This window comes from Aedes albopictus, chromosome 2 (genome assembly GCF_035046485.1).
Source record: "Aedes albopictus strain Foshan chromosome 2, AalbF5, whole genome shotgun sequence".
Classification (NCBI taxonomy): Eukaryota; Metazoa; Arthropoda; class Insecta; order Diptera; family Culicidae; genus Aedes; species Aedes albopictus.
The window spans coordinates 460,114,470-460,136,503 of NC_085137.1; the positions used below are offsets into that span (position 1 = coordinate 460,114,470).

Consider the following 22,034-nt stretch of genomic DNA (forward strand, 5'->3'; position numbering starts at 1 on the left):
GTACTCTTGGTTATGTTGTTGATGGGTACCCGACCAAAGACGAACAGCAAAATGATAACAAGTTCTGTTACCTGGTTATCATTTGTTTGATAATTGATTTTGTTATCATTTAGGTTGAATTAAGAGCCAACATAACAAAAACGATAACTCAAATTTACTTCTCGGAGAGCAACATGATAAGAAGTTAAGTTATCATTGAGTTCAAGTTGATAACTAATTTTGTTATACAATATTTTGTTCAATATTGCATTTAGTTATCAACATGAAAAAATACTGCTGATTGATAACCAGTTTTGTTATCAATCAGTTATCATTCAGAGCTATTTTATCGACGGAAATAGCAAAAATCTACTTTACCGATATCGTCAGCAACTGAAAAAAATGTCTTATAACTCACTACCCATGTATTCAATTATTGCGCCCAGCGGGTCTCGAACCCTGATCGAGTGATTGCCGGTCGCAGCCGATAGCCCCAATATCAACGGGACTCAGTGAGAGTGAGAGTTACTGAAAGCTACGCTTTCGTACTACAGTCGCATTGAAGGTGGAAAGCGGAATCTATTTTTAGATTCGAGGTTCATCAGACTCTCAGTTTTGGGGAAGCTTTGAAATATACGTTTGGAAACTGATAACACATTTTGTTATCATTTGTTGTTTTTATGTTATCGTGATAGATCAAAATTATCGATAACTAAATTTGTTATCATCTGGCTATCATCAATTGGAAAAGATTATAACAAAAATAACAAAACGATAACACCGATAACACAGTTTATTATCAAAGTGATATCACTTTGTTATCCGCCTTTGCTCGGGTATTCTCATGCTCTGTCAAGCTCAAGTTATTAGATAAAATTTTATGAAACCAATCGATACACTTGTATGGATGGATGGATATGCAAAAAAAAACAATGCTCTTCTCTACATTTCCTAAATGAGCAATTCAAATATGTGATCAAAATAATACACCCCAACAAACAAATTCAACCTGACGTAAAACGATTACAAACTAAAACTCATTCATTGGTCGTCGACATCGAAACAATGAGCTACTGACAATCCCTTTCAGAGCTACAAAAATTCATTCACACTTTTCTTTTAGTCCAGTGGCACGTGTTTGATAAACTAATCGTATTCCCCCCGAACAGTCGAGTCGTTGAAACAAATGCACTCAAGTCCACTGTGTGTAGGCTGGTTTGCTTGTTCTCAATTCCAACACTGCCGCCGCGACCCGGCCGCACCATCTGCCTGGATGGACGCGCAGGCAGGCAGTGGCACACGCCTCACGCTAGCCAGTAATTATGCTTCACCGCATCCGAACAGAAACTAACTGAACGTATTCCACCGCTGCGCTGCTGCATGCATATGCATTGCATACTTCACCCCTTTCGGTTGAGTCGCGCGCGCCTCCTCAATTGAATTTTATTCGCCTGCGATGCTGGTTGGTGTACTGCATCAACGAATTCCTCCCAGTTCAGTCACAGTTTTTCAGGTGCAATTCTGGGATAACCGCGAATGTGTATGCTCCAATTCATCCCCAACAGAGTTAGACCTAGAATATTGAAATGCAGCAGCAGCAGTAGCAACAACACCAGGAACATATTTGTAGGGGAGAAAGGGGTTCTAAAGTGCTTAACAGTCAGTGGTTCAACTGCATGTGCATTCATACTCCAAAATCCCCTTCAATGTCAGCGCGGTTTTTTCTGTTGTTGTGCCCGGTAGCCTACGAGCATATTTGTATCAAGTGGAACCTACCCGTGCATTCTCGAAACTGTCCCCCTCGAAACCACGCATATTGGCAGCGCACTCCGGATCCAACAACCGGAACGTGTGGATTAATGTATTAATGAGTCGAATGATTCTCACTTGCCACTATAGCGCACCGTTCTCGCCGTCGTCGTCCCTGGTGTTGTCGTCAACATTGACGATGCGGTGCCGATAGTGAGCACCTAATTTCGAATGCGGTACCAAAGCGCGCGGTTGGATAAAAGAGCAAGGTACCGTGAAATGGAGAAACTTGTAATAGATTTTTAGCATGTTTTCTCAATAGTTTCGCAGAAAACAGTATTTTATGTAATTTAATATTTTCAAAACAAGTACTGAGATCTCAGTAAGAAATAGGCCATTTATTAACCACATCGACCAAAATGTGGCCGTCTCAGATCCCCATACCCCCTGCAAGACTTTTGTCCAAACAAAAAATTGAAAATTTATAGTCTGCTTCGGATGTCAGTTGTGATGATTCAGGAACCGCCTAACTGTGCTACAGGTTCCAAGAATCACCGCTTTCAGGATGCTGTTCAGGTCCTTCTTCAATTCCAGCTCGTCCGCTAGGTCGTGGTACTTGATAATCGTTGATTGGACATTATGGTCTAACGGTACAGCAATGCCGATGAGGGTTACCTGCTTCGTCCTTTTGTCGTAAACCACAATGTCGGGCCAGTTGGCACGAATGATCTCGCGATCCCAGTACAGCTTTATGCTACTATTTTCCAGAACCGGGTCCGGCTGGTACTTGTAGTAGGGTACAAATCTGTCGACCAAGTTGTGCTATAAAGCAAGCTGTTGTTGGTGCACAACCTTGGCAACTTCGTTGCCGACCGAGGTAGACAGATTTACCTAATACTGAACAGCCTGCAACGACATGCTCGATCGTTTCTCCTACTGAATTGTACTTCCTGCAGCGGTCCTCCACGTCTTCGTGCAATACGTACCGCCAATAGTTCTTCGTCGCAATTACCCCCGGTCCTGGATGGCCACCATGAAACCTTCTGTTTCCGAGAAGAGGTCATCCCGCACCAACCACGCGTTCGACGCCTTCTTATCGATGTGCTCGAGCTCCAGTTGATGGGGGTGCGTACCATGCAACTCCTTCTGCTTCCACGCTACGATCATCTCGTGAACGGTCTTGATGTCGCAGTTCAGCTGGTAAGGTGTCACCCAGTCAACCAGTCATCGTATAAGATGTTGTATAAGATGTCAAAGTGGAGGCGATATGCGTACATTTTACATGCGCCTAAATGGAGGCATGCACGCATATGGCCTCCACTTTATCATCTTATGCAACATCTTATACGATGACTGGTTGTCTGGGCAGGCCATTCGGCCGAAGGTCATTAGGCCGAATGGTCATCAGGCCGAATGGTCATTGGGTCTTCTTCTTGCCGTTACGTCCCCACTGAGACAAAGCCTGCTTCTCAGCTTCTATGAACACTTCCACAGTTATTAACTGAGAGCTTCCTCTGCAAATTACCATTTTGCATGTGTGTATCGTGTGACAGGCACGAAGATACTTTATTGATGCTGAATCTACTGATACGGGTTTACCCATGAATTTATCCTTCTTTTAAATATAGGCTGTTCTTTTTGGTCCTCTTCTTGGCGTAACGTCCTCACTGGGACAAAGCCTGCTTCTCAGCTTAGTGTGCAGCTTATGAGCACTTCCACAGTTATTAACTGAGAGCTTCCTCTGCCAATGACCATTTTGCATGCGTATATCGTGTGGCAGGCACGAAGATACTCTATGCCCAAGGAAGTCAAGGAAATTTCCTTTACGAAAAGATCCTGGACCGACCGGGAATCGAACCCGTCACCCTCAGCATGGTCATGCTGAATACCCGTGCGTTTACCGCCTCGGCTATATGGGCCCCTATGCGTAGACCCCTAAGCGTAGACCCCTTTTCCCTGGAAGTCTACTTAGTATATGAACGGTTTGATATTGAAAGATTATTGTTATTGTTATTGTTATTGTTATTGTTATTGTTATTGTTATTGTTATTGTTATTGTTATTGTTATTGTTATTGTTATTGTTATTGTTATTGTTATTGTTATTGTTATTGTTATTGTTATTGTTATTGTTATTGTTATTGTTATTGTTATTGTTATTGTTATTGTTATTGTTATTGTTATTGTTATTGTTATTGTTATTGTTATTGTTATTGTTATTGTTATTGTTATTGTTATTGTTATTGTTATTGTTATTGTTATTGTTATTGTTATTGTTATTGTTATTGTTATTGTTATTGTTATTGTTATTGTTATTGTTATTGTTATTGTTATTGTTATTGTTTTGACGATGCTAAGGCCCATTCCATATATTCCTTGAGTTAATGGAATTTTCAGTACCATAATTTTCCGATACTATTTTGGGGCTGTTCATAAACCACGTAGACCAAATTTTGACCATTTCAAACCCCCCACAACTCCCTCCTCGTAGACTTTTGTGCATATAAAGATATAATTAGTATGGAGCGTAGACTTTGGCCAGACCCCCCCTCTCCCCAAAAAGTCTACGTGGTTTATGAACGGCCCCTCTGACCACAGTAGTCAATATTTCCTTTATTCGATGGTCCCGTCAGGTTGCTATAAGTGTGTTTTGTTTCCATATGTAAATGACATTTTTAAGATCTCAACTGATTGAAGTAAGGTTTCAATTAAATTTTGAAGTTTAACTAGCTATTCAGGGAAATTACTGAATCAAAGTGAAACTTGTCGACCCCCGGAGTAATGTGCGATAGAATTTTAGGGGCGTTTCAAGAGGTTTTCTGGTGCGTTGTAGAAATTTGTGAAACCTTTTAGAGGCGTTTCAAGGAGTTTCAGGGGCAATTCAAGGGCGTCCTAATGGGACTATGGAGGTTTCAGGGGCGTTTCGAGGCATTTCAGGAGCACTTTAAGGGGTTTACAGGTTTATTTCAGGGAGGTACCAGGAACCTTTTAAGGGTGTTCCATTGAATTTAGAGGGAATTTCAAATATATTATGGGGATTTCAAGGGCGTTTCAATGGAATTACGGATCTTCCTGGTGCGTGCAAGGCATTTTAGGGACATTTCAAGGCGTTTCAAGGAGTTTTGTGGAAGGGTCTCAGGAGTTTAATGGTGTTCAGAGAAATTTCAATCAGATTATGGGAATTACAGGAGCGTTTCAAAAATAATAAGCACCTCTGAGACCCCCGGAGCCTCCTAAAATCCCATGAGACCCCCTTAAACCTCCTGAGACCCACTGATACGTCTCTCTGAGACCCCCTGGAACCCCTTGAAACCCCCTTGAAATCCCATGAAACGTCCCTTGGACTAGTGTTAACCCAGCGAAAAACTATAAGCTTGTATTCATCTAAAAAAAGCAAAATACTTTCAATAACTTTTCACTGTATTCAAAAGAAAGACGTATCTTATCTTGCAGAATATCTTTTGTAGAACATATGAAAATTCCCATAAATATATAGAATAAGTCTCAAACTATTCAACTGGTATTGCATCGTTCACGAAGGCGGCACATATCTCTAAAAATTTAGCAGATAGAAGAAAAGTTTGTTCGACAAGCTTTCTCAGAATGACGTTTTTTGCAACTTTGCTGAAAGATTAAACACGCTATTTTCACTTATGAAAAAAAAACTAATTTCACTCTCACTTCTTATTACATTAACCCTTATGTGGCCGGCAGGGTACCCGGGTACCCAGCACCCATTTAAAATACACGGTGTTGAAAAAAGCAAAAAGTTTGCCGGCCACATAACGGTTAAACGAATTTCGCGCCAACCCTTCTATGGGGCTGGCAGCACCCTCTCAGAATCGAATGAAACTTTGTGGGCATAAACAATAGGTCTTTCCAAGCAACTTTGCATATTTTGTTTTTCGAAATTTTTTAAGAGTAACATTTGAAGAGGGCCTAATTTTTTTTCATAGATTTTTTTTCAAATCGATGTAACCCAAAAATGACAAGACCTACAAAAAAGTGTTGTATGGCGGACTATCGTGAAATTCCATGAAGATTTTTAGAAAAATATCCAAAAAATACAAAACTAATTCCTACACTGAAAAAAAAGGTTTTAAAAATTTAAATCGATATTACAAAAAAACCCTATGTTTTTAAATCGATGATTTTTTTTCTGGAGAAAGGTATTTCAATTACCTACATTTTCTCCAAACAATGTTGCTGTGACATAGGGGAAATTACCTATTCTCGGCCGTTTTGTTCTCTTCGTCTTTGGGGGTTTTTTGAAACCTATTGAACCCAGAGTTGGTCTCAAATCCTTCCCAACTAAGCTGAATTATATGGCCAAGTTTCAATCAATTCGGCTGACAAAAACCCCCCATGACGAAGAGAACAAACCTGCCGATAATACCCATTGTCACCCTATTTAGGGGAAAAAAGTTTTTCTAACAAAAACTTTTTTCATGTCTACATTGAGTGAATATTTTCCATCGTGTTTCGTGCCAACATGGCCATATATAGGTTCAGTAGCCTCTTATCAACCAATGAAACTTTGTGGATGTTTAAAAATTTGTTTAAGAAGCAATTTTGCATAATCTAACATTTATCTAGACTAACATTTGAAAAGGGCGTATTAGGGTGGCCTACACTTATATGAAAAACATAAAATTTGTAAAATGACAAGTCTTACCTCCTGTATCGATTGTTTTGGACTCCCAGGAGATACGTTCAGCATTTGAGCGAAACCGAATTAGTCTACAACACCCCCCCCCCTCCCCTCTATGTCTCGCTTTTTGTATGGGACCACTGTTTGTATGGGTCGTCACGTTTTGCAAAACCTCGCCCCCTCCCCTCCTCAAGCGTGACGTAATTTGTGCATGGCCCCTAAGGAAGCGCTCAACGAGCTTGAAGTTTGTATGGGGAAATTTTGCCAAATGTATGCAGAAATCTTAAGCTTTTGATTTTTGCCGCTAGGTGGCGCTGTAAGTTTTCAATTAATAAAAACTTTGGTATTATTGTAGGTGACTTTATGCCAAACAACTTTGTTGAAGACCCGTAAGTGGTCAGTGAGGCGAAGCATTGGGATTTCATTATTGATATTCCTTTACATGTATTGGAAAAACGACAATAATGTTTCACCTCACTTTATCTAGGGTATAAATTGTTATCAGGCTTCGGATCACTTTGCGGTCTTCGACAAAGTTGTTTGACATATCGTCACCTGCAAGAATAGCTAAGGTTTTATTAATTGAACGCTTGCAGCGCCACCTAGCGGTAAAAATCAAAAGCTTGAGATTTTTCCATACATTTGGCCAAGTTTTCCCATACAAACTTCAAGCTCGTTGAGCGCTCCATTAGGGGCTATGCACAAATTACAAAAAGCGTGACATAGAGGAGAGCGCTAGGGAGAGCAGGGGTTGAAAAAGGTCGAATTTTGCGTGACATAATTTGTGTATCACCCCTAGACTAACTCGGTTTCGCTCAAATGCTGATCGTAGCTCCTGGAGGTAAGACTTGTCATTTTTCGAATTTTATGTTTTTCATATAAGTGTGGGACACCCTAATACGCCCTTTTCAAATGTTAGTCTAGATAAATGTTAGATTATGCAAAATTGCTTCTTAAACAAATTTTTAAACATCCACAAAGTTTCTTTGATTGATAATAGGCTACTGAACCTATATATGGTCATGTTGACACGAAACACGATGAAAAATATTCACTCAATGTAGACATGAAAAAAGTTTTTGTTAGAAAAACTTTTTTCCCTTAAATATGTCACAGCAACATTGTTTGGAGAAAATGTAGGTAATTGAAATACCTTTTTCCAGAAAAAAAAATCATCGATTTAAAAACATAGGGTTTTTTGTAATATTGATTTAAATTTTTAAAACCTTTATTTTTCAGTGTAGGAATTAGTTTTGTATTTTTTGGATATTTTTCTAAAAAACTTCATGGAATTTCACGATAGTCCGCCATACAACACTGTTTTTTAGGTCTTGTCATTTTTGGGTTACATCGATTTGAAAAAAAATCTATGAAAAAAAATTAAGCCCTCTTCAAATGTTACTCTTGAAAAATTTCGAAAAACAAAATATGCAAAGTTGCTTAGAAAGACCTATTGTTCATGCCCACCAAGTTTCGTTCGATTCTGAGAGGGTGCAGCCAACCGTTGGTCGAGTTGGCGCGAAATTCGTCATTAGCGATATTTTCAAAAGAAGGGTCTTAACATTTCAAACAACTTCTTCGAAGACACTAAACCTCTAAAGTCAACTTTTCAGGTCCCTAGGACCTCCTGAAACACCTCTTAGATCTCCAGGTAACCCTCTAAAATGCCACTGTAATCGCTCTAATACCTTCTGAGACACTCTGAAACCCTATGTGATCTCCTGTTACCCCTGAAGCGCCCCTAAGACCTTCTGAAACACCCCTGAGATACTCACGGTAACCCTCTGAAATGCCACAGGAATCGCTCTAATGCCTTCTGAGACACCGTGAAATTCTCTGCGTTCCCCTGTGACTCCTGAAACGCCCCTAAGACTACCGGAAACACCCCTGAGATCTCCAAGTTAACCTCTGAAATGACACTGGAATCCCTTTGTAATCTCTGAGACCCCCTGAAGCGCTCCAGAGACCTCCTGGTGCCAACTGTAACGCCTTGTACTCCCTTGAATGCCCCTGAAAACTCTCGAGAGCCCCTTGAAGATCCTTGAGACCTCCTGAAACAACCCACAGACCTACAGGTACCCCCGTGATCCCCTGAAATGCTCCTACGACCTCCTGTGACGCCTCTGGAATACCCTTGGAAGCCCCCGAATTTTCCTTGACTACCTTGAAAAGTCCCTGAGATGAACGTTTCCGTGAACTCTTCTTAAACTTCTTCTTAAATTCTTGTTAAATGGGACAATTATGCTAAGAACAGAATATATGTGTGAATTAAAACATACTTGTTGCAGTGGTTCGCTGCACAGTAGGCCTGGCCACTTCAAATCTTGTACTGCATCTCCGATGTGCTGCAAGCATCGTTAATGACAAGAAAAAATGATAGAAGTAGTCGATTCTACGATTTACCATTTTTGTGAATACGGCTCAAAAATGCCCCTTGGCGTGATCCCTTTTCACTTCAATCTCCCTCTTAATAAAATCAAATTCCATTTCAGTAGTAGTTGCATTACACGAGAGCTACTTAAATAGAGTTTACTCAGATAAATTTTACCTATATTAAAGTTCGAGTGTTTAACCAACTTGGAACAATTTGCCCTCGCCGTACGGTATCCAGAGTTTTATTTTAGTTTTCCAACCGGAAGTTAATTTGACCACAGACAGGTACAGGAAAAAAAGTGTGTCACTCGCCGTTGTGCGTCGTTTTCCATCCATCAGGTATTGTGGCGGTGAATTTGTGATGAATCAGTAGTTTTGATTGTAGACCCATAGATTTTTTTTTCTCGCGTATTTTGTATGCTCGCGGTTTCAACTCGGATATTGTACTGCGCACTGGAGATTGTGGCTTTGTGGTGGAAATGAAAATTAAAACGCTTCCGATTGGAACACAATGAGCTCATTAGTTGCATTTGTGCTGGATGCGTTGATTTTTTTTTTTTTTCAGATTTTGCTTAATTGGAACCATAATACTGTAGAAGATTTAAAGAGTCATATCGACTGCGACTGCATCAAGTCTGCTGCCGAGCCATGTGAACAAGCCGAACGCAAGCATGCAACTGACTTCACCAACCATTCCGAATTCGCCTGTGTCAATTTTCAGACCCCTACCTGGTGGCGGCTCTATGGCCATGGCCGCGCGCGATGGGAAGGGGACCCGTAATCGAAATAACTTCGAATGTCTTCTTTACCGACTAGCACACTGTTCGGCAGTCGCAGCGTAAGCCTGATGCCGTAGTTACAACGAAGGCGAACAACGATACTGCCCCTCTCTAGACGTTCAAGTCTATTTCAGCGCACTCTCGGCGGGGTGGCACTTACTGCTGTCCGTAACTTTCACTTTCGTTGGTTTGCTTTGGGTCTTTCGTGAGCTCCGGTGCGGCGGTGCAAGCAGGTTCGTCGTCGCTGAGTCTAGTTACGTTGATCGTTTTTGTGCTGGTTTGTTGATCAGTTTTATAGCTTTGTGATGTTAATTTAATTTGTTGTTACCATAAGCGGCTCAATGGTCTAGGGGTATGATTCTCGCTTTGGGTGCGAGAGGTCCCGGGTTCAAATCCCGGTTGAGCCCGAATTTAATTTTATTGGCCAGACTAGTAACACTTTATTCACTCACATGGGACTACCGAGGTCGTCGGTAAACTTTTGTCAAATTTTACCCTTCAGGACGCGCGCCGTTGTAAAAAGTACAACACTGCCGAAAAACCTCGCTCGTCGTATGCATCGCGAGCGCGGTGCAGTTGCAGCTGCTCAATGGCGCTCCTCCTGGAAAGTTAATAAAGCAATTGATAACCATACTAGTATTATACAATTTGAACCGAATAGTCTTCTTATTCTATGAAACATAAATATGTGTATTGTACAATTTTGTCGCTGGCGCTTTGATTTTATTACCAATTTGTTGAGTTTAATGCTCAAGTCTGAAAACCAAAGTATACAGGTTCAATCTGTAGTGAAATTCGTAAACACTATGCAAATTCGCCTCTGCAAAATTGTGTGCTCTTTCTAGCTTGATTTGCATTCCAATGTGTTGAAAGCTCTTCATGAATAAAATATAATACGGGCTCAACCGGGATTTGAACCCGGGACCTCTCGCACCCAAAGCGAGAATCATACCCCTAGACCATTGAACCACCTACAAATGTTGTTTTTTTTTGTCTGACTATTACGCAAAAATTTCAATATAGATCTGTGTCATCCTACAGAACTAAATTTTAGCTAGGAAGATTTCCGTTTATTATTTAAGAGGAAACAAACTATCATTCGCATTGAAAAACTCAAAGGCAGTTTAAATAGTTGATAATTGCTCATGACTGAATGAAGGTTGAGTACTGTGTTGTTTTTTGCTGTGCATGCATCATTCCTGTAAGGGTGAGTATGGCAGCATAATCGATCGCGTTCGTTATTGTCTCGAGTGAAAATCAAAACAATAGATGCGCGGGTGTTTAGTATTCAGTATTGTGTTGTTCTTTGCTGAGTATTGTGTTGTTCTTTACAGAGAAGAACATTAATCAAGACAATTAGATGATCGGTATTGAACCACAAAAACCCCACAACAATTGGTGAGATTTTTCCAATTTTATTTATTTATAAATAATTCTACTTCAGTATATTTACTTTCTAACTACATATAGGTTGAAAATTCGCTATTTTCAACATCCTTTCATCTATTGGAAGATGCTTCAGTTCTGGGCTCTTTCTAAATTGATGAAGGGATTTATAAATGCTTGCAAGGACTTGGCCAGGTGTGTGGAGCTGAGTGAATCTATGACATTGTAGATAGTAGCGACATCAGCAATGTCAATGGAAATATTCAACTTTGCAACTCCATCCAAGATTTGTGCAAGTATTCATGCTATGCTATGCTATGCTATGATTGAATGAAGGTTATTTGAGCCTTAAGGGAATTCCCATGACTTGTAGACACCCCTCCTCCTTGTAAGATTTGTGTATGAGAACTCAAACAATTTTGTATGGCGCGTAATATATCTCATACTCTTCCTTGCCCCATAAATGTTTACGTAATTAATTTACAGTCCCTAAAATTAAATTGAATATTCAAAAAATTTAACAATCTTAAAAAAACCGTTTTATATCTTTTTGACATCCGTGAAGGAGATTAAAAAACGGAGTTGTAAAATCAATTAAGCTGTATCATGAGTGTTTATTTATTTATTTGTTTGTTATTTTGACAATGTATCTCTTGATTTTTTCTCTGGTGAAAAATGTTTGTTACCTTCAAAAAAAAAAAAAAAATCTAAAAATGTCGTTGAAAAATGATTGAAAATGATTTTTTTTATCATTGGGAAAAATAGAAAACACCTTTAATGATGTATGGAAAACGAATTTGAAAACGTTACACTATGATGGACTGATTTGAAAAAATAACTGACAACTTCCAGAATCAGCTACATGGGCCTACCCCTAGGCTCATGTTTAACTCCCTTGCTTCATAAATTCTTCAACTTCGATGTATATCTGTTCCTCGAAACGAAAAAGTATAAAAATGTCGATTCTTGTAGGAGATTCTTAACTAATGGGTCTCGTATAAATGGATCCACTGGTTTAGATGTATTCAATAAAAATTTCACAGCCTTACGAAAACTTCAAAAACCTAAAACATAAACCCATTACTGAGTTGGCAGCAATCAGCTTCGCTTTGGGGATGATTTCCAACATGCCCGCAGACCATTTCTTCATCTTCTCGGATACTCTTAGTTCTATTGAGGCACTCTCATCGATGAAACCCGTACAACATCCAGCTTACTTTCTTACAAAAATAAGAGAGAAGATGGTCGAAAGATCATACAAGATTATTTTTGTATGGGTCCCCTCACTTTGTTCAAGTTATGGCAATCGCAAAGGTGGGCGCACAGGAAAGTGAAATCTATGATAGAAGAATTTCACATGATGAATTTTTCCATTTTGTTCGCCAGAGTTCTCTTCAAAGTTGGCAAAATGATTGGCGAGATGGCCAGCTGGGACGGTGGTTACATACCATTATTCCCAATATTTCTTTGAGAGTGTGTTGGTAGGGTTTGGATGTAAGTCGAAACTTCATTCGAGTGATGTCAAGACTTATGTCCAACTATTACTCGCTAGATGCGTATTTACACAAGATTTACCTCGCGTTGAGCAATCTTTGTAAAAAGTGCGGTTCCGGTTATGATGACATCAACCACATAGTTTGGCAGTGCCCTGATAATGACGCCTCCAGTGAACTACTTTTGGATACCCTTGAGGCCCGAGGTAGACAACCCTTTGTTCTTGTGAGAGATGTGTTGAGGATCCGCGATGTCATATACATTGGATGTATGTTCGACTTTCTTCGCTCTGCTGGTATAAAAGTTAATTTCGCTTGATTTTTTTTCTACAGTTTTTTTCTCTCTGTTTTGTCCTCTTTAACAAGCTGCTCCTGGTCATCCGGAAGCCCCACAACAAATTGATACCAACACTACATGGCACTGAACGCGCTAGCAAGATGCGATTCGCCCCCGGATGAGCTGCAGTGAAACCATTGGTCCAATCCTTACCCTGTCCATCCCTCAAAATGTGACCTTCTAACCTCGAGCTGCCACGAATACCCTGGCTGCCTCCCATTACTTACAGATATGAATAAAAATTTATTATCATGTGTATATTTTAAATATTAAGTGCAAAAAAATTTGGCTCCGTGAAGCTCCTAATAAATAAAATACATAAACATATTTGGGAAAATTCAAATTATGTTAAATGTTGCGATTTAATGCAAAAGAAACAATGATATCTGAAAGGTGACCAAATCATCAATATTTCTACGATAAAAAAATACGCGTTTAAAAACATCAAAAACACCAATCACCAATGGCATTTTCAATATTTTGAATTTTGAAGCTAATATTATTTGGGTAATTAAAGTTTGTCACGAAGCACTATACTATACTGCTTTTACAGAAATTTGTTTGGAAAAAGTAATCAATACTTGCTTGTATGTTGAATGATATGTCGCAAGATAGGGTTCAGAAAAAATCATGAACTGGCCACTTTCCCGGGGGTACCAAGTTCCCGGAGTATCTCCGATAGTGGTCAATATGTCCAGAAAGTCTCGAAATGCATTCTAGATTTCTTGTTTTGCAAAATCATGAAGATTGATATGCTGCATGTGAGGTTTTAGCTAACGTTACAATGTGGCCACCATGAGCGATAAGGAGGTTACCCCACGACTCCCCGGAATAATTCCGGAACCATGACCGCTTCCGTAAAGTAGACTCTGGTTCTTAAAACTAGAAGGAATTTGTGATCGATTGGTGCAAAAAATGGCTGAGAACCAGCCATTTGAATTTTAAAATTTTCGTCGGTTGGGGACGTACGTGTTATACATACTATTCAATTCGGCAACTGATTTGCTGGGTCAAATGCTTTAAGTTTGAAAATAAACAATACAGGCTTAATCTGAAGCACAATCAAAGCAAAATGTTCCTCGGCAAATGTACCCACAATATTGTATGTGTTCTCACCACCAGCTACATGATTTACATTACATTAATTGTAATACATGTGCTGAAAACTCTTTGTTGACAAAATATAATTCGGGCTCAACCGGGATTTGAACCCGGGACCTCTCGCACCCAAAGCGAGAATCATACCCCTAGACCATTGAGCCACCTACGAATGTTCATTTTAGTCTGCCTAATGCCTAACCATTACGCTGTGGCTTATATTTGAAAATCTGTTAAAACCTAGAATTCATCTATAAAAAGAAAAATCTCTGAGCTTAAGCCAAACATATTGAGATTTAGATGGTGCGCAATTGAGGCGTTTTTCGAGTAATAAAAAGGTGCTTTCGCTTTAAGTGCCTTAGCTTCCTAAATTTTCAATCGATATCCAATCTTTTGATGAATCTTTCTCAAATTACTTTACGAATAAACTTGTAGTCCATTTAATTTTTCCAAAGTCAAAATATGAGATTTTTAGGAATTAGCCTATTTTTTTCTTCTTTTTACAAAAAAAAAAAACATCTACATGGCCGTAACTTTTGAATCACTTAACCGATTTCAAATCTTTTAGCGTGCTTCTTTAGATATTTTTAGAATATTATCGAAATCATTTTCAAGAAAAAGCTGCCAAAAATCGTCCTAAACTAAAGTTTTACATGATTAACCAAGCTTTATGGCGTATTTGACAGTTTTGGAAAAAAGTATCATTTAAATGAATATTGGACAATGAAAAAAATACCTGCAGAAGTACGCTAAAATATGTAGGTATATGAAGCCGATCGAGTGAAAAAAAATTTTTTTTGTGTTAAAAGAAGAAACTCATATTTTATGTGACTTTAGGAAAATTTCATGTTCTACAAGTTTATTCGAAAATCAATTAGAGAGATTCATAAAAAAATTGAAATCACCTTTTTATTACTCAAAAATTCAATATTGAGGCCCAATCTCAGAGGTTTCTTTTTTATGTCATTTGAATCCAGAAGAGCTTACAAATTCCAAGTTTCAACAACTTTTCGAAAATAAGCCACAGTCTACTAACCATTCAAATATTGATGTGTGTTTTCTTTGATTTGAGCTAGACTTTAACTAGAACTAAATTCTCATTACTTTGTCGATTTCTAATGTTTACGGTGATTTTGTTCTATGATGTTATGTAGTTGTTTGAAGCATGAATATATTTTATAATTCATTTAAAATATTTGTTTTCTGTGTTCTTTTTTCTTAATGTATTATTTCTTTTTGCCTTTCTCGTACACCAAAGTGTTCTGAAAGGCTATACATTCAATCAAAAAACGAATTTTCGATAGAAGGCTCGGAGGGTCAAGTCACATATACCATTTAACTCAGTTCGACGAATCGAGGTGATGTCTGTATGTATGTGTGTGTATGTATGTCTGTTGTGTACAACAAGTTCACTCACTTTTAAAGCACTTCCCATTGGTCGATTTTTTGGATTATAGCTCGAATCGAACCGGAATTTTACCGCATTGTTTGCTATTGAAAATGGTCGGTCGAGACGTTCCGGAGTTATGGCCATTTGAGTGATCCGGACCAGCACCGGTAGAACTGGCCACATATAAAACTGAACCAAGCCCCATCATGCGACACATCAAACTGCGACGATTTTTGTAACCTTCAGCATGGTTGAAAAATTTTGTGCGAATATCAACACAGGAGACCGAAAATTCTACGAAGTCGGTCCAAAATTCAAGATGGCGGTCTAAAATCCAAAATGGCGGCTCTAAATTCAAGATGGCGGCTGTATAATGTAGATTTAAGCCCTAAACCAGGCAATATTTTGTATGTGGACGATGTTTGGAGTCCAATAATAGCGACCATAATATCCAAGATGGCGGTCTAAAACCCAAGATGGCGCTTCCAATTTCAAGATGGTGGCTGTTAAATGGAGTTTTAGGCCCTGAAACCATGCAATATGGGTATATTTTGTATGGGGAAGATGTCTGGAAATGACGATTTGAGTTTCCAAGATGGTGGTCTAAAATTCAAGATGGCGGCTCCAAATTCAAGATGGCGGCTGTTTAACGGAGTTTTAGGCATTAAAACCATGTAATATGGGTATATTTTGCATGGGGAAGATGTTCGGAGTCCAAAAATGGCGAACCGAACATGTAATATGACGATCTAAAGTTCAAGATGGCGGTTTTAAATTCAAGATGGCAGCTGAATAACGAAGTTTTAGGCCCTTAAACCATGCAATAAAGGGTATATTTTGTACATGAATGATGACTGGAGTCCAATAGTGGCGACCTGAATATCCAAGACGGCGGTCTAAAATCCAAGATGGCAGCTCCAATTCCAAGATGGCGGCTGTATAACGGAGTTTTAGGCCCTAAACCATGCAATAAGGGTATATTTGGTATAATGAAGATGTCTGGAGTCCACAAATGGTGACCTGAATATCCAAGATGGCGGTCTCAAATCCAAGATGGCGGCTCTAAATTCAAGATGGCGGCTGTTTATTGGAGTTTAAGCCTAAAACCATGCAATATGGGTATATTTTGTAAGGGGAAGATGTCCGACGATCGCGGAATGGCGATATGAACATTCAAGTTGGCGTTCTAAAATTCAAGATGGCGGCTTCAAATTCAAGATGGAGGCTGTTTAAAGGAGTTTAAGGCCCTAAACCATGCAATAAGGGTAAATTTGGTATGAGGAAGATGTCTGGAGTCCAAAAATGGCGATCAGAATATCCAACATGGCGGTCTAAAATCCAAGATGGCGACTCCAAATTCAAGATAGCGGTTGTTCATTGGAGTTTTTGGCTCTAAAATCATGAAAATCGAAAGGTGTTATATTCAGCTTTTAATTTATGGACAAAGGAATTTTAGTAAATTTCATATTTTAAAAAACTGTAAAACTCGATATTGAACAAAAACTTAAAAACTGTTCTACTTAAAATTTTTTGAAGCACGGTTTTGAAATCAGCACTAAATTTTTAGGTTCACGACTTTCGTTTTATTTTGAAACCAGTGTAACCAATTACTATTATTATTATTATTTATTAAAGACATTTTACATTGTTTAATTTATGTGTCTCCTTGTTTGTTTGTTATTTTTTCGCCCGTAATTATTTTTTGTTAGTTCATTTTTTGGTAATAAATAATCAATTTATGTTTAAGTTTTTTATTCGTTCATAAGTTTATTTATTGATTATTGATTTGAATAGTGAAATATCTTTGAAATTTTCAATTATTTAGATATACACTCACACCCCAAAATTAGTATGTCGTCAATACTTTAATAGATTCATTACGTAAATGGATTTGTTTTTTTATTTATATAGAGTTCACGCTCTTCCATAGCAGTTTATCTCAAATCATATCCAGTAATATCGAAATAAGCCATGAGATCGTACGGCCGAAAACGTTATTAGGTCGAAAAGGTTCATAGACCGAAAATATTGTTAGGTCGAAAAGGTGGACAGGTCGATATATCGTGTGGCCGCAACATTTTTATACATCAAAGTGTTTATTTATTCCAGTAGGTCATTGGACCGAAAAGGTCATTGGGTCGCAAAGGTTAAAGTGACAACTTAGATGATTCAAAATGATCGTGAAAATCGTTGTTGATGGACCTTAAACAACTGAAATATTTTTTTCGCTATTATTTGTTTATTTTGTTTTTATTTACAGTTTTGCATTTATCAATTTAATGATTGATTGATTTATTTTTTATTGACTCATAATTCATTTACTTATTTTTCATTATACATTTCGTTATATTTACTCTTGAATAATTAGTTGAAATATAACCCAAATTTACATAATATATCATATAAACCATTAGTGTGGCTTCGTGGTCGTGCGGCTAGTGTCACCAAGCATTTAGTCGCATCGTTCTAGGAGTGCGGGTTCGATTCCCTCCGCTGCTGTCAGGAAAAGTTTTCGGCTGTGCCACTGGGCGTTGCATGCTAGTGCGTTGTTTAGTGTTGTGCTTTCTTCAAAGAGCAAACAGCTCACTGGAAGTACTAAACGTGTCCGTGTCTTTTTAAGTTGAAAGTTTACATGACTAAACTGAAGTTTACATGACGAGTAATTTTCATATTTTTTTCTTATCTGTGTAGTTCAAACCTCCAACACGCCCTTAACTCCTACCAACTTCTCTTGCCGCTTCTTTACCGTAAACCAAACTTATCCCTAATCATAAGTACTCAAACTAACGTGAACACAATCAAATTACATTTGGGTTACGTTACTTTAATGGAGGTACCCAAATAGATTATATCTTATGGATTCTACCTAAATAGAGGTCCCAGTGTAATGTGATTTGCAAAAACGTCTCTGTGTTGTTGTGAGGATATGCGTATGGCTCAGCACAAAATGCGTCTTAGAAACATTTTATTATTTTTTGTTCGTCAGGTTTTATTGGCGCGGTAACTACGGATGGTTACAAGTGACAAAAATATTGGAACCAATAGGAGGATTGAATAAGCGGTCGTGAAATTGAATTTTTCGCTGAAACTTAGTAATAATTTAATTAAATTGAATTAATCTAGAAGATTTGGACCGCAAATAGTGAGTGGAAGAAAGCACTGTGAGAACATAGGGTATCGAGCCACTTAGACAGTGGTTTCTATTTTGGGCTCTTTTCCGCTACAACTAAATTGACTTGAAATTTTGTACTATACTTATCTCACTGCTTTCTAAAAAAGTGTCAATTGGTTTAAATTGACTGAGTTATAGCGGAAAGTGCCCAAAAATAGAAGCCACTGCTCAAGTGGTTCGGTTCCCTGTAATATTATAAAATAGTTTAAAATTATTAATGAATAAACCTGTTCCTAGTTCAAGGTGCTCCATGTTTGTTTTAATCTGCTGCATTGGCGTATCTAGGATTTTTTCCTAGGGGGTGCCTAGGGGGTGCCAGTTTCAGTGGCTTCTAAGTTATTTTGCTTTTTTTTAAAGGAAATACCGAGCCACCCTCAATTTCTTAGTATAATGATATACTGCGTCGCGGAAAAAAATAGAACGAAAATTTAAACGCGCTATATTTTAAAGAACAGTTTTTTCTGGAAAATCCAAACCGTTGTACTGATGTGAGGTTTGGAAACTTAATAACTTGATTGCGTATAATACATGGAATTTGTATTTTGGAAATTGTTTTACAATTTATTTCAATTAAGACTTCTTTTGCAAATCTCTCAGTAATTCCTTTCTTCGGTAATATCTTTTTTTTTTGGACTTTCATTATCTATGCTATTCGGAATTCCTTCGCCAATTCCTTCGAAAACTTCTTCGGAAATTCTTTTATAAATCGCTTTTATAATTTTAATGAAAATTCTTTAGAAAATTTCTTCTAGATTTCTTCAGTATTTTTTTTATCTGTATAAACGAGATTTTTTAGCCCTAGGCTAGTTCATCTCGGGACGCTTTACTTCCCTTCCGAAGGAAGAACTCACATTTTGCGACGAGTTTGTCGGGAGTGGGATTCTATCCCAGATCATCGGCATGACAGTCACGTGTTTTAACCACCACACCAGGTCCGCTCCACTTTCTTCAGTAATTATTTAAGAAATTCCTGCAGCACATAGTTTTGGAATACTTTCGGCAACTCCGATATTACTTTCATTGAAAATTTATTTGGGAATTTTATCAGAAATTTCCTTGGAAATTTTGGAAACTTCGATTATTAATTTGGGAGCTTCTTCGGTAATTCCTTTGGAAATTGATTCAGCAAATTTCTTAAAGATTTCCTAAGAGAATGTATTCGAAAAAAATCTTTGGTGGTTCTTTATAATTCTTTATATCTGTCACGGTGATACTACGACAATTACTTTTGGAATTCTTTAAAAAAAATATGCAGCAATTCCTTTGATGATTCCGGAAAATTCTTTGAGAATTTCTTCGATTTTTTTTTTTGTAAATGTTTGTGTAAATTTTTATTGAATATATTGCGGTAATTTATTTTGCGATTGGATTTAGCCAATTTAGAAAAAAAAGCCTTAATATTTTCTTCAGGAATTCCATTGGTAATTCTTATATGAATTCCTTTGCAAGTACTTTGAAAGTTCTAAGGTAATATTGATGAAAATTTTTCCAGTAATATCTTTGGGAATTTGTCGGGAAGTTTTCCGTGAATTTCATAGGATTTTCTTCAAGCAAGCCCATTTAAGAATTTCTGGATTTCCAATTCAGCAATTTTCGGAAGCAATCGATATAAATAGATCATAAAGAATTGCAAAAGTAATACCGATAAAATTGCCTGAGAAATTGAAAAAGCAACTGAAAAAAGGCTAAAATAATTTCAGAAGAATAGCCATTGAAATTATAAAAAATATCCAAAGTAATTAAATAAATTAAATTCCAATGAAACTACCGCAGAAATTAAAAAAAAAACATGCTGTATGAAAGAAATGACCATACTGCGGTCTAGCGAACACGGAGTCGTGGGTTCGAATCTCATCCATTTCTCAATTTGTCAATTAGCCTTCTAGTTTTTCCCGTACATCCCTATAGGATTTCATTAGAGATTTTTCTAGTAATACCTCCTAGGATTTATCTGGAAATTCCAATTATTCCCGAAATTCGTTTAGGGAATCCTCTTGAATATTTATATTGGGATGTCTTCAGCTGGTATTCCTTGAAGAAGACAAACATGAGTTCCAGGAGTAATATCATGATTAATTTCTAGAATAATCCATTAATAAAAACTCTAGAGAATCTCCTGGAAGAATCTTAAGAAAAATCCCTGGAAGAATCAAAGGCATTTCTGAAAGCATCCAAGGGAAATTGTCTAGAAGAATCCTAGCAATTCCTAGAATGCCAGATGAAATTCGTAAAAGGATTCCTACAGGTATCACAATAAGAATTTCTGGAGGAGACCTAGGAGGCATTGCTGAAACATTAGAGGCATGGAATCCTAATCCTGGATGAAAGTCAAGAGTTCCTGGGTTCCTGGAGGAATTCAATGATAAAAAATTGGTGAAATCCCAGGAAAAACATCCTTTGGGATTTCCAGGAGGAAACACTGAAGGCAAGGCTCCTATGAAGGTTGCCTTGAATAATTCCAGCAAGTTTTTGAAGGAATACCTGGAGAAATTCATAGAAGAATCCCTAGATGAATTCCGGGAGGTATTTCAGTAAGAATTTCTAGAGGAGTCCTAGGGGGAATTGCTGGCAGAACCACAGCATCAATAGCTTGAGAAATGTAGCTGAAATTCCTGGATGAAGAACATGAGAAGCTTATGAGAGAATCGTTGGATAAAATATCTTGGATAAAAATTACTGGAGGAATCACCGGAGAGCTTCTGAAGAAATCACAGAAAAAAAATCTCAGAAGGTATTATAAGAAGGGTTCTAGCATCAATCCTAGGAGGAATTGCTGGAGGAAACTATTCAGGAAATGCCTGGGAGTATCCCAAGAAAAAAATCCTTGAAATACCTAGTGAAGTTTCTGCAAGAACCGGTGAAGGTATTTTGGAAGAATTTATAACGAAGGCCCTGCATGAATCGCAGAAAGAAAATCTAAAGGAATCTCAAAAAGATTTCCCGGGAGAATTCCAGCCACAATGCTAGGATAAATTCGTATAGGAATGACTAGAAGTATTTCTGGACGTATTCTAGTAAGAATTTCTGGAGTAATTGTTGAAAGAACCGCATGAAAAGTTGTTTGAGGTATCCTTGGAGGAAGGCCAAAAGGAGTTGCTGCAGACATTTTTGGAGAAATCTTTGGATAAAATCTCTGAAGGAATTCCTAGATGAGTCCTTGGAGAAATCCGGGGTAGAACAATCAAAGAAATTTCTGCAAGAGTTCCAGGAAGTTTGTCTGGAAAGATTCAAGCAAAAAAGACAGGAGAAAGCTCTAGAAGATTCCGTAGCATAAATTCTAAAGCTCCTTAGTTATCTGGAGGAAATCTTAGAATTCCGGCAGGTTTCATAGAAGAAATTTCTAGAGAAATCCTAGAGTCAGGAATACCTAAAAGTAGTTCCTCTAACAAATGCCTGGAGGAATACCTACAGTTCACCTTGAAAGAATCGGTAGAAGTATACTGGAGGAATCCCTGACGGAATCGCAGGAGGAATTTCTGGAGGAATCTCAGGAGGATTTCCCGAAAGTATTGCAGCAAGTAAGAATGTCAGGAGCATTTCCTAGAAATATTTCTGAAGGAGTCCTAATAGGGATTTCTTGAAGAATTCCAGCTGGAATTCATGGAGGAAGGTCAATAGAAGTTCTTGGA

At 38.0% G+C, this 22,034-nt stretch overlaps 1 protein-coding gene and 3 non-coding genes across 6 annotated transcripts in view; 2 read left to right on the top strand and 2 right to left on the bottom strand.

Annotated features, from left to right (window-relative positions):
* LOC109418934 (uncharacterized) overlaps positions 1-22,034 on the top strand; it is a 135,115-nt gene that overhangs the window by 26,714 nt on the left and 86,367 nt on the right. The window lies entirely within an intron of this gene.
* Trnap-ugg (transfer RNA proline (anticodon UGG)) lies at positions 9,865-9,936 on the top strand. Its single transcript has one exon. It is a non-coding gene; the product is annotated as a tRNA-Pro (tRNA).
* Trnap-ugg (transfer RNA proline (anticodon UGG)) lies at positions 10,427-10,498 on the bottom strand. The gene has a single exon. It is a non-coding gene; the product is annotated as a tRNA-Pro (tRNA).
* On the bottom strand, positions 13,936-14,007 carry Trnap-ugg (transfer RNA proline (anticodon UGG)). Its single transcript has one exon. It is a non-coding gene; the product is annotated as a tRNA-Pro (tRNA).